We start from the raw sequence: 14,367 nt of genomic DNA on the forward strand, positions 1-14,367 counted from the left end.
TTTGTTCAACATCATTTATTATAAGTTTATTTTTAAAGATTAAATTTCTTTTAAAAATCATAGTTGTGAACGGGTAGACACTGTAATACTTTCAGTGGCTTATAGCCCACTTGTTTTTAAGGTCTGGATGAAATCTAAATGTACAATGTTTATTTTGCTAACGCGCATTATTCTTTAGCACGCATTACAATTTATCAAGCTAGTCCATGGAAATAAAGAATTGTTTTAATAATCTTTAATCAAAATGAGCCCTTCTATCCCCCTTAAAAAACATCCATATTGATAGATAGACACTGATGTAATACTTTCATGTTGTGTGGAAAAGACACACAATATATATTTGCTTATAAATTTAGTGTAGACACAGTGGCGCAGCGGGTAACACTGCCGCCTAACAGCAACAAGGTCGCTGGTTCAAGCCCCGGCTCGGTCAGTCGGCATTTCTTTGTGGAGTTTGCATGTTCTCCCCGTGTTCATGTGGGTTTCCCCCACAGTCCAAAGACATGTGTTGTAGGTGAATTGTGTTAGCTAAAATGTATGTGTGTATGTCCTGGTCCTCCAGGTTGGGGGTTTAGCTAGATGTTACATTGATCTAGATGTTAAAATCTAATGTTGCATTAGCTTTGGGCTATATGTTACAAAACTAGATGTTACGAAACACTAATATGGTGTGGTTAAATATCAGCTTCAATATAAAAATGTCACTGGGAGTAAGTAAGTTACATATAAGTGTGTTAAATTTACATGAAAATGGTTTATAGAGATAATTGTACACTCTAAAAAACAAAGCTCTAACAAAACCATGACTTTAAGTGCTTGGTTCTCCAGCGGTTCTTTGGGGTGGTTCAGGTGATAGGTGCATTGTATCACTAAAAGTGGTTCTTTTGCTTGTACTCAGAGGGGACGCACCATCTTGTATATAGTGTGTGCTATTCACCTTATTCTTCGCCGACGAGTGGGCGCAGTCATATAAATCTTTTTGACTTTTTGGCTCTTTCACTTCCATTCATTTTTAGACATTAAAAACTGCTCGTTTTGCTGTTTGATGTTGCAAACGGATATTTTCTTATTATATTCTTCTACTTGGTCTGTATAGTCATGCAAACATTTGTTTTGTAGAGCAAGTAGTTTGACCATTTTCTGTCATTTATTATTCCTAGTCATTTCTCCCATAGGCGACTGAATCGGAAGTTCTAAAACAATCGCATAAAACAGGCGCATTTCAGCATTTTAGAATAAGGTCAATAAAGCACCTTAACCACTCCACAGAACCACTGGAGAACCAATACAGGTTCAAATAGCTTCTATATAGCACTTAAATGGCGTGTATGCACACAGACTTTTAATTTCAGGTAATTGTCATCCCATACAAAATCACCCTGTTTAAGATCTGATTTCTTTAAAATAAAAACAGTAATCTTCTTTCTAATATAAAGTGGCTATCAGACCAAACATGAAGCACTGCATTAAATTATATTTTTCTGCGACATGTCTTCAGAATATGGAAATTAGTTTCTACCCAGTATTAAAAAAAAAATAAAATTCTGCGCTAGCCTGCTGCTAATGACAGCGCCTGCGTTTAAACGCTCTTTCGTCTCTTTTTACGCTTTAACAACCAAATGGATGATTAAGTCTATTTAACTGATTATATTTAAACTACATTACAACATCGATGTTGTAAAAGAAACCTTATGAAATTAAAAATAGTCACATAAAGCTCTCACCGGAAGTTCATCATTGGCTGAAAAACACTAGCTGTGCAAATAGCCTATTGGTTCTCCTTATGAGCCAAAGTGCAAGTGGGCAACTTGAGCTTAAAACATGCAGTGATTACATTGCATCTATTTTAAGTTACAAACTATTCCATTCCAACCTGAATAAAAAGTTTACATTTTACCAAAGTAAACACGAAGGCTCTAACCAACACCTATAGTAGGGGTGTAATCAGAAACAAATGTGATCAAATATTAGAGCCCGAAACATAAAATAGTTACAAATTGCCAAGAGAGTGTGTTAATTATTCACATTATTATGGACAATGTTTAGACAACTTGAGCATCTTTTGTGAGAAAGGAAGTTACAAGCTTGGAATGGCATCAGGGTGAGTAAATTATTACGTTATATATATATATATATATATATATATATATATTCATTCATTTTCTTGTCGGCTTAGTCCCTTTATTAATCCGGGGTCGCCACAGCTAAATAAAACCACCAACTTATCCAGCAAGTTTTTACGCAGCGGAAGCGCTTCCAGCCGCAACCCATTTCTGGGAAACATCCACACACACTCATACACTACGGACAATTTAACCTACCCAATTCACCTGTACCGCATGTCTTTGGACTGTGGGGGAAACTGGAGCACCCGGAGGAAACCCACGCAAAGGCAGGGAGAACATGCAAACTCCACACTGAAACGCCTGCTGAGCCGACGTTCGAACCAGCGACCCAGGGACCTTCTTGCTGTGAGGCGACAGTCACAGCACTACCTACTGCGCCACTGCCTCGCCAATATATATATATCAACTTTTTCTGTAATATTAGTTTGTGCAACTCATGCTTCAGTGAATCAAAATGATGTATTTATTTAATTTACATCTAACATATTAATAAAGTATATTTACATTTTTAGTGTTTTATGGGACAAAATTTTAGTGTATTCTGACCTGGTTAGCTATTTTGGCTTACTTCTGATCAAACCATGCATCTTAATTTGACTTTACTTTTAGGTTTTACCTATTTCATAATAGGTTAAAATAATTTAAGACCTATTTTATGAGAAATAAGTCTTGTGAACTCTTATGGTGCTCTAAATCTGCCGGTTTCAGACTGTTGAATAACTTTTTTTTCATAACTGATTGGCGCAATTATGCGTTCACAATGGTACGAATCGTTATAGAGGGGGTCAAATTGAAATCATTCATTCATTCATTTTCTTTTCGGCTTAGTCCTTTTATTAATCAGGGGTCACCACAGTGAAATGAACTGCCAACTTATCCAGCACATGTTTTACGCAGCAGATGCCCTTCCAGCTACAACCTAACACTGGGAGACACCCATACACTCTTGCATTCCTACACATACTCTATGGGCAAATTAGCTTATTCAATTCACCTGGACTGTATGTCTTTGGATTGTTGTGGAAAATGGAGCACCCGGAGCAAACCCACGCAAACACAGGAAGAACATGCAAACTCCACACAGAAATGCCAACTGATCCAGCCAGGGCTTGAACCAGCAACCTTCTTGCTGTGAGACGATTGTGCTACTCACTGCAGCACCGTGACGCCCCCCAAATGGATATCTATTATTTTAATTATTAACATTGTTATTTAAAATACGTATCGGAGTGAACTTTTTCTCAGGTTCATGTAGGGATCCCCCATACATCTTGTTTTGACATCCTTTAGGGGGATTAAACCTTAATTTGGGAATTTGGGGGGTCAATCCCCCCCAAACCCCTCTGCAAGTCGCATCCAGATAATTCAATTCAATTCAGCTTTATTTGTATAGCGCTTTTACAATGTAGATTGTGTCAAAGCAGCTTTACATAAATAACAACAACACTAAAAAGCACAAATTTGGTTGACCAATTATGTTTGGCCATTTTAGTTAATCATTGTTAATGTAAGGGTCTTTACATTATTGCGCGCGCGTGTGTGTGTGCCATGTTTCCCTTTTCCTGTAAAGTTTTTATAATTGATGTTATTTAGATTTTTGCTTCCTTTACTGTGGCTCAGACAATGAAAGAACATGACCTGATAGTCTTGTTTCATTGTGAAATATTTCTGTCAGATTGACACGTGGTGACGGGTTTAACGACAATAAGTCAGTCATGCTGACATTCATTTTCTCAAAGCATGTAGTGCACAAACAATACATTTATTGTCAAGCCACACAGACAAGTTTGTATTAAGCAATGCCTAAACTCCTATTCTGAGGGCTTTTAAAGACCATTTTTTAATATAAAAAAGTACTTGTCAGAAATAAAGGTACAAAAGCTGTCCCTGGGGAGTACCTTTACCACACCTGGGGATACACTTCTGTCCTTTTAAGGTACTAATATGCACCTTTAGGGTACAATATGAACTCTTTAGGTAATATACATTTAGGGCACCGTATGGATCCTTTATCTTTTGAAAACATACTGCCCAAGTGAAAGATTTTGGCAAAATCAAATCAAATCACTTTTATTGTCACTTCATCAGCAGCATGTGTGCTATGATGAGTGAAAAGCTTAGGTGCTGGCTCCAGACAGTACAAAATACAAACAGTGCAAAATACAACAACATACTTCCAAAAAACAGGACGATGAATAACTGGCAATGTTGACAGCAATATGTACATAGTTGTAGGCAGTATTGTTTTAAGTATTTAACTGACTTCTGAGAGTGGTATATTACAGGCATTGCATTCGGCTCATGAAAGGAAAAAGAAACTGTCAGAACATTTCATTAAAAGTACCCAACAGCTTTCCTTTTTCCTGCCAGGCATGGTGCTCGGAAGTTGTTGTTATTAAAGATTTTTCCTCCATTGCGTTTTCCGCAGGATGAGGCTTTAAGGGGGGGCTTCCTTTTCTCTGTTTGTTTTTAACAGGCCAACACATGAGCCGTGTTTAGTATGTGTGATTTGCTAGACATATACTGGCTTGTAATGTTCAAATAAAAGTTCATAAAGACCCAATGCTTCTAACTTTAGAGCCATTGCAAAGACTTTAGACAATCCAGCTGTAGCTTCTGGCAAAATCAACATCCAATCAGATGAACAAATGCAAACAATTTACATTTGTAAGGCAATGTGAGAGATGTTCGCAAGTTTGCACTGCCTGAAGCTCTGGAATTCGATTCTCCCATGGAGCTGTTATCATGTTTTTGTCTGACATTCTTTTGAAATTCAATCCAGGTGCTGCTCGTTTAGTTTAGTAGTCGGTCAGTACAAATTAGCATGCTGATGCATTTGGAATGTGATCCTTCCCTTGACAGTATATAAAATTCACAAGATTGATCCGATTTGCAATTAAAATTGGTTTTGGTGGTTTTGGGAAGTGTTACATTTCACACATAACCCATCATTGATTGTGTTATGAATGTTGTTTTTTATAACATTTCATTACATGTTCTGGAAAAACTCTTTAAGAAGCAGGATTGCCAGTAATTCTTTTCTGTGACAAGGCAGGCGTGTTTGCACAAGGGGTGAGTTCTATTACCAGCAGAGGCAAAAGCTTCTGGAAATGCCTGACCACAAGCAACTTGCAGCATGCTGTTTTCATGTCTAGTTTTTGCATTAGTCAGCAATGTGGCAATGATTCTTGACAGAATTTATCGGCTCATTTAAAGTATTTGTTCTATCAAAGGTATATTTGACATTGTGTACGTTTACATGGACACCAATAATCAGATTTTAATACAATTAGGACATTGATCTGATTAAGAGTACCATGTAAACAGACTAAAGACATAATCAAACTAAGCAGAAGTAGAATTAAGACATGTAGAGTATGTCCATTTTAGTCGCATTATTGAAGTGGTGTACCTACAGGTAAACACTGCAATCAAACTATTACCGTCGTGTAGGATTTTCGCCTCATTTTGCGTCAGGGTAGTCTATACACACATGGCTGTTTGACACTATTTTCTGCACCTACCGAGTCAGTGAAGCTCCACAGATACCTGCATCATGAAATACAGTTTTTTTTTTTTCATTCATACGGTTGGCGTCAAATTCAACAAAACAACACTAGCAATTCATACTTGCATCCAATATCTTGTTTATCTCAGGGGCATGCATGAAATGTTCCTGAATGAAAGTGAAAGTGCCAAACTACAGTTAAAGTCGGCAAATTATAAATGAAAGACCCAAAATTACATAAAACTCCAGAGGGAATGTGGATAGCACGATGGCGCACTGACATTAATCAAATTATGTGCTATAACATGTAAAACGAGATCATGAAGGGAACATTTACGTAAACACCGTAATCATATTATTGTCTTTTTCAGATTAGGGCAAATAATAAGACTAATGATGCCCATGTAAACGAATTGTATTGACATCTTTCTGTGGTTGAAACAAAGATTAAAGAATTAATGTTTATATTCTGTGCTATAAATGAGTAAAAGGAAAGAATAATTGTGTTCGCTTGCACTATTTCTGTTTAAACGAAAAGATGTCTGTACAGCGAGGTCACAACCCATAAAAAAACCATAAAAATCGTCAAGTTTGACATAAGTGCAAACCCTTTGTTCACTAAAAAAATGTTGCTGCTTATTCAAAATACTTATGTAAAATGAGCTAAAAACACAATTATTGAGATTTTACTTTGGACATATTACTTGTATGTTCAAAAAGCCTAAATTTGTAAAAACATTTAAGTTAACTTAAACAACTTGTGTTTGCAGAACATGAAGGAATTGTGTGTAATTTTTTACAGTGTTGTTTGGGAGGTTCACTACATAAAGCCTTATGTGGAAATGAATGGAATAATATGCGTTGACAGGCTAGTTTAAATTCTAAGTACTGAAAGCATCAGATAATCCTTGTTGGTGTGTGTGGTGTATATAGAGCTTTTCCATTAGTGTTCTTAAAATCCAAAGGGGAGTGGCATTTTCAAACGGTAATGTCTGTAAAAAGGGATTAAAAGCGACAAGTTGACTTAGAAAAGTAAATAAACTCATTGAAACTTGGTACTGATAAGTTGACTTAATTTGTTGCAGAATTATGCTCATAGTTCATTTACTTAATAATTTTAGGGCAGTGGATTGACTTTTTAAATGTAAAAAGTCAACTAATAGTTTTTTTACAGTGTGTTTAAAATAAATTGAACATTTCATATTTAATTCTACAAATTACTTGCAGCCATTCATCAAATGCAAAGCCCTTGTGTTTTGTGAAGCTTTAGGTTTGGAAGTTCCAAATTGTGTTTACGATAAATTCATGTTTGAGGATTTGTTTTATGTAAATATGCTGAGCAAAAAGTCACTTCAAGTAAACGCAAAAATATTTGTTTTTGTTTATTCAAACTACTTATTTAAAATGAGCTGAATTCACACAATTCATAAGTTTTTTTCAGGACAACCTAAGTAGTTTATGTGGAATCCATTTAAATTTGTAAAAATTATTAAGTTAAGCGATTTGTGTTGGGAAAACATGAAGGAATTATGTTGAACCCTCCATTTTTTACAGTGTTGGATGGGAGGTTCACTACATAAAGCCTTATGTGGAAATGAAAGGAATAATATGCGTAGACAAGCTTATTTAAATACTTAATACGGAAAGCATTAGATAATCCTTGTTGTTTTGTGTGTGTGTGTGTGTGTGTGTGTGTGTGTGTGTGTGTGTGTGTGTTCCTAAAAACCAAAGGGAAGTGGCATTTTCAAACAATAATGTCTGTAAAAAGGATTAAACGCGACAAGTTGACTTTACTTTAAAAAGTGAATAAAACCATTGTAACTCTGAATTGTTAAGTTGACTTGTTTTTTTACAATTATGCTCATAGTTAATTTGATTAATAATTTTAAGGCAACAGATTGACTTATACCATAATTATGTTGAGCAAAAAGTCACTTCAAGTATATTAAAAAATGTTTTTTGCTGTTTGTTCAAACTACTTGTATAAAATGAGCTGAATTCACACAATTCATAAGTTTTTTGGAGAACAACCTAATTATTTTATCTTAAATCTATATAAATTTGTAAAAATTACTAAGTTAACTTAATTGATTTATGTTGGGAGAACATGAATGAGTTGTGTGGAACCCTTTATTTTTCAGTGTTGTATGGGAGGTTCACTACATGAAGTCTTATAGGAAGGGAATAATATGCGTTAACAGGCTTATTTAAAGTTGTTTAGTGTGTGTGTGTGTGGTGTATATATTAAAGAGATTTTTAGTGTTCTTAAAAACCAAAGTGGAGTGGCATTTTCAAATAATAGTGTCTGTAAAAAGGGATTAAAAGCGACCAAAGATTTTACTTAAAAAAATGGATAAACCCATTGAAACTTGGAACTGTTAGGTTGGTTTAACTTAATTTTTAGAATTATGCTCATAGCTCATCTTTTTAATAATTTTAGGCAATGGATTTACTTATTTTTTATTAAGTAAAGCCAACTGGTTGTTTTCTTACAGTGGTTTTAAAATAAATGTAACACGCTTTCCAATTTTATTCTAAAAATCACTTGCAGTCATTCATCAAATGTAAATTTTTGTGCTCTGTGAAGTACCAAATTGTTTTTATGCACTGTAAAACCCCAAAAGTTAATGTACCAAACCATTTGAAGAAACCGATTGCAACAAACTATTCAAGTTCAAAACTAATCCAAACGAGTACTGTAAACTTAATCCATTTGAGTAATCGAAGCAAATTGAGCAAAGTAAAACAAAATGAATGAAGAGAACTCAAACCAATTGAGTACTGTAATCCCAATGAGTTAAGGCAACTCAAACCGTTTGAGGAAACCGATTACTACAAACCATTTGAGTAAAAAAAAACTAATCTATATGAGTACTGTGAACTTACTTCATTAAAGCTGAAGTAATGAGATATTTAATTAACTCATTACCTTCAACACTGAGGTCAACTCTTTTCAAATGAGTAGAATTAACTTTCAGTAAGTTTGGAGTTAACTACACTCATTTAATTTGATAAAGTTGACTGTTGGGTTTTACAGTGTGAAAAAAATGTGTGTTTGAGGATTAGTTTTAGGTATTTATGTTGAGCAAAAAGTCACTAAGTGTAATTAAAAATAGTTTTTTTAGCTGTTTGTTCAAACTACTTATTTAAGATGAGCTGATTTAACACAATTCTTGGGAGAATTTTATTTTATGTTGAACCCATTTAAATTTGTACAAATTATTAAGTTAACTTAATCAATTTTTTTTGTTGGGAGAACATGAAGGAATTATGTGGAACCCAGCATTTTTGCAATTTGGCAAAAGCTGATGCCATTACTGAATATCTATTTTTTTGTATTTATTTAATGCATTATTTAATATCAGTACAAATCTATTTATAAAGCTATTACCACAGAATGATAAGACAGAGCAAATTTTCCATAACAAACTACAACATTCAAGAAATAATTTACTCCTAAACTAAATCCCAAGCCTTTTATTGAGCCTTTGTCATAATGTTCCCTACACTATGCATATGTTAACTATAGAACAGCAGTAAGTCCACAGAGGATTATTTGCTCCGGAAGTATATAATACTTTTTATTTTTGGCAGAGCAATTTTAAAAATCTATTTAGAATAAATCTCTTATAGTGCTGGGCTGTATAATCCGATAGCCTGCCATTCAGATAAATGCAACTGTCTGATGTGGTTTGTTTCATGGTATTTTTACTGCTACCCACAACGCTTTTGACAAGAAAACAGACCTCCATATTCAAAACATGTGCAGATCTAATCACTTGCACCCTGAAGTGAACCTCCACTGCTAGTCTTTCCAGAGAGGGGTTATTGTTTAATAAACACAAATGGCCTCTAACTCCTTAAGTTGCATTCATTCAGTGTTAGTTAATTAACTAATACCATAAACATACACACAGTTGTTAGAGCTTAATTTACAGTTCTGCATGGGAAGTGGAATCAGGTGCCAACTGCTGTAATGTTTACCACCTGTTTGAGGTTAATTTGCGCTTAACTCACTGCTGCTTCCTTTACTGTAACATAAAATCATATACAGTTCTCTCAGACTTATCACTTGAATTTTTAGGTTTTGGCAGTTTGTAATTTAGAAAATTCATTCATGATTTTTCTTTTTTATTTAAATTAATTAAATTAATTAATATGTTTTTTTAATAGTGTTTAATAGTACTGCTGACTTTGATGTTGCCAATACTGTAAATAAACCTGAATGTGGATCAAATACCAAGTCTTTTTTTTTTTTTACTTCAGAACAATAAAGGTAAATAAAGCTTTAAATAAAGAATTTTTTTTTACTTATTAATGCTTAAATAAAATACAACTAACACTGACTATCATTACATTTTACCATACCAGTAGACACACAATGTCATGAGACATTTAACAACTTTAACATTGGTTAGATTCAGGTCTCCAGTGTTTAACGCAGGGGTGTCCAAACTCGGTCCTGGAGGGCCAGTGTCCTGCATAGTTTAGCTTCAACTTTCTTCAACACAAATGCCTGGAAGTTTCTAGAATACCTAGAAAGAGCTTGGACAGCTGGTTCATGTGTGTTTAATTGGTGTAAGAACTAAAATATGCAGGACACCAGTTCTCCAGGACAGAGCTTGAACACCCCATATAACTGTTATATTGACGTCCAATAACGACATGAAATGATGTCGATATTTTACTGATTTTAGGTTGTGTTGAAAAGTGACCAAAAGCCAACATCTAACCAATATCATATTGATGTCAAATCCTGATATTTATTCGTCATGGTTACCAAAATCTAATGTCTGATAGACGTCATATTGTTAACGTCCACATAATGTCAAGCTGTAACATCCTTAGGCATAGATATTTTGTTGTTTTTAGGTTGCTTTGGGAAGCAACCAAAATGCAACATCTGTCAGACGTTGGACATTGACGTCTGCCTGATGATGGGTTTTGATGTCAACCAAATTTTAATTTCCAAGCAAAACGCAATATCCCACTAACGTTGGGGTACAATCAATCTGACCTCATGTTTATGTCCTGTGCCTGCTGGGATGGTTTACAAAAGACGTGGGCAAACAATATGATTCTGTGTAATAATAGATTATAAAGAAGAAGAAAAAACTAAAATTCATCATATACTATGACATATTTAAAGACTTACAGCAAACTCAAAATAGTAAATTATTTTAATTTTAAATCTTTATACTTTTCCACTGTCCTTGACATCAAATCAATTATTTACTGTAAACATGTTATTGACTACATGTCAGATTAAGTATGCTGTGTTACAGTTTTACAAAATGTTTGTTACACTGGATGACGATCGTACATGGTTTTCCCTAATATTTCCAAACATTATACACTTATCTTTATGTTTGTAAATGCATGTAAATTTTATTTGAGACTGGCACCAAAATCAGACATCTCAACTTGTCTTTCTGACTTTTTACAGATATGCTCACTGAATACAAACCTAACAGATCGCTCAGATCTTTAGGATCATATAAACTAGAAATTCCAAGAGTTCAGTCAAAGCAGGGTGAGTCCACTTTCAGCAACTATGGCCCTCGCTGCTGGAATCAGCTTCCAGAATTGATCAGATTGATCAAGACTGAAAACTCATTTGTTTAGCTGTGCCTTTACTGAATGAGCACTGTGCTACGTCCGACAGATCACACTTTTATGTTTTTCTTTTCTTTTTCATTCTTTTATATCACATTTTATCTGTTTTTATGTTTTTTTTAATAATAATAATAATAATAATAATTATTATTATTATTTATACTTGTTTCTTTTATTCTTGTTTATGTAAAGCACTTTGAATTGCCGATGTGTATGAAATGTGCAATATAGATAAACTTGCCTTGCCTATTGTGGACTTTTATTTAGCTTTATTTATTTATTTCCCCAGGGGTACACGAAGATATTTTGAAGAACCGTTTGTGAGAAGAACAAGCCAAAATGTAAGTTTTTGTTCGCTGATAATCTTCTCTTCACATTCAGCTTTTAAGTACACACACAAGGTTGGCAGTGGTTTAGATTGTGATACAGAGAGGTGTAACTAAACAGGTAGTTTACACTGAATGCCAAACTGAATATTTATTGTGTTTATTTAAAAGTACTTGAAAATACAGCTGAAGGCAAAATTATTAGCCCTCCTGCGAAATGTGTATTCCTTTTCAAAAACTATTTTCCTAAGTGATGTTTAATAGAGCAAGGAAATGTTTACAGTTATTACTACAGTAAATTTTGCCTGGATTATGGCTTAATGTATTTTTGGGTTTGGCTGAAATAAAAGCGGTTTTTAAAAAAAAAAAAAAAAAAAAAAAATATATATATATATATATATATATATATATATATATATATATATATATATATATATATATATATATATATATATATATATTTATTTATTTATTTATTAATTTTATATATATATATATATATTTATTTATTTATTAATTTTATTTATATATATATATATTTCAGTTTTTGTTTTCACGAATCCACCAGGGGCCGCTGTGTGCGCTTTTTGACATTTAAAATTTCTCTCGCGAGTGCCATTCGCGCTTGCATAAATCCATCAGAGACCGCTGTCGACTGACTAACTGTATGACTGACTGACTGTATGACCAACCTCCTTCTTCCTTAAACCCAACCAATAGTGTTTTCAAAAGCACAGATTGACCTGATCACCCACTTCCCTAAACCCTACCAAAAATTGCAATCCAGAAAAAAGCCCTTGCCTGATTTGTAGCTCGTTTTCTAATTTTACCATATTTTTACCCTGTTATTTACTTATTTAATTTTTTTATTTACTCTTTAGTCTTTTAGTCTCTAAAACTGTTCTTTGCCTTACTTAAACCTTGAGAGGTCAACTTCTCTCTGCATTTCAGGTCCACTGACATACATGCTGAGCTAATGGAAAAAATACCGTCCACATGGAGGTAAGCTGGTAAGTGCTAAACAGTGTCATGCCACCCCATAGCGTTTATTTTAAATATTAAATGCAGCCAAAACTACTTCTGCCTACATAATTCCAGAAATGTATATAGGGCTACTTTTCAGAATGAGATTGTGTTGAGGTAACCCACGCGAACACAGGAAGAACATTCAATCTCCACACAGAAATGCCAACTGACCCAGCCGGGTCTCGAACCAGTGAGCTTCTTGCTGTGAGGTGACAGTGCTAACCACTGAGCCACCGTGCCACCCTATTACAAGAAATGTATGTATTTTTTAGATTGGCTATAGACTAAACCACTGTTATCCTATGACTTAAGGCCTAATTATCCTTACCTGCCTAGTTAAGCCTTTAAGCCGTTAAATTGCACTTTAAGCTCAATAATAGTATCTTGCAAAATAACAAAGTCAAATATAATATACTGTAATCATGGAAAAGAAAAAAATAAGGTTATTAGAAATAAGTTAATAAAACTGTTGTTTAAAAATGTAAATTTTCTCTCCATTAAACAGAACTTGGGAAATATTTTAAAATAGGAATGTAAATTCAACAGGAGGACGATTTAGTCAACTGTGAGAGTGATATTTATTTATTTGATGTTGCTTTATAGTGTATTTCTCTCTTTGGAGAAGTCGAGTTGTGGTCATTGAGCTGCCCTGTTTTGTTTTTGCCAATTAAAAAAAATATATATTGTAAATAAGGTGAGTAAATAACTTAACTTGAAGTTAAACATACCTTTAACATAACAAAAGAGTGTCAACATACTCATTAAGCTCTAAAACGAAGACCGTTGGCCAGGCAAATGATATGTTGTCTGTCTGGCGGGGATTTTCAACATGAATGCTTAGCCATTTGGGGGTTGGGGTACAAACCAGTGGATGGGGGTTGGGCTGTTTCACCCTTGTGTTAGAGATGACCCGTGGGGGTGGTGGTGGTGAATCTCCTATTTCAATAAAGTTAAAGAGTGGATAGTGTAGTTTGACAACTACTTGTCGGCTACGAGGTGAGAAATACAGGATTTGAAACCCCCAGCCTCTTTAAGTAAAAGGGTGGCGCATTACCATAGAAACAGACAGATCTGGCCTCAAACTCCCCCGACCTATTGTAACAGATGGTTGGAGGTAGAGCTCTTTGGGGGGTGGGTTAAACCAGCAATTTTGTAAAGATCCTCATTAAAAGTTTCCTTCCTGTATAGTTCTAGTGTTACTGACTCTGTTACCTGAAAACACTATTAATAATGAGAATAAGAAAGTATGTTTCAAAATAACAACAATTGGTAAACATAATTTAATATACAGCACTGTGCAAAAGTTTTAGGCCAACTTTAAATCTTATGTTTTACTGATGGTATAATGGATATGTGACCCTTTTACCACAAAACCAGTCATAAGTGTAAATTAATATTATTTTTTATTAATTGAGATTCATACAGAAAGAATAAATTATCTTTCAGTTGATGTATGTTAGGATATAAGTTAGGTTAGATTAGAGTATGCATTATTTAGGTTTAACTGTTTAAGACAAATGAAAGACAATGTTGGAGAGAGGCTGTATGTTCTGGTTTATAATAACCTTATTTTAACCAGGTAAGTCAATTGAGAACCAGGTCTCTTTTACAATGATGACCTGGCCAAGAAGCAGCATAAAACGCAGATATAAAGAAGCAGGAACACAATACAATAACAATTTCACAAATGCAGATAATAACATATAAAACCAAGGTAAAAGTAAAAACCAGCACAGTAATTGTGTACTGGTAACTGTATTGAATT

General features: G+C 34.2%; 1 long non-coding RNA gene across 4 annotated transcripts in view; it reads left to right on the plus strand.

Moving 5' to 3' along the window:
- Window positions 1-14,367, plus strand: part of LOC110440050 (uncharacterized) — a 66,082-nt gene that overhangs the window by 811 nt on the left and 50,904 nt on the right. For 2 of the 4 annotated variants that reach the window (XR_015499894.1, XR_015499893.1), the window contains exon 2: window positions 11,540-11,591. This is a non-coding gene — a long non-coding RNA (uncharacterized LOC110440050). Of the gene's footprint in view, window positions 1-5,018; window positions 5,199-11,539; window positions 11,592-12,527; window positions 12,647-14,367 lie in introns of those variants that run through there. The other 2 variants (XR_015499892.1, XR_015499891.1) reach the window with 2 other exon arrangements.

Source organism: Danio rerio, chromosome 9, assembly GCF_052040795.2.
Source record: "Danio rerio strain M-AB ecotype USA chromosome 9, GRCz13ab, whole genome shotgun sequence".
Lineage (NCBI taxonomy): Eukaryota > Metazoa > Chordata > Actinopteri > Cypriniformes > Danionidae > Danio > Danio rerio.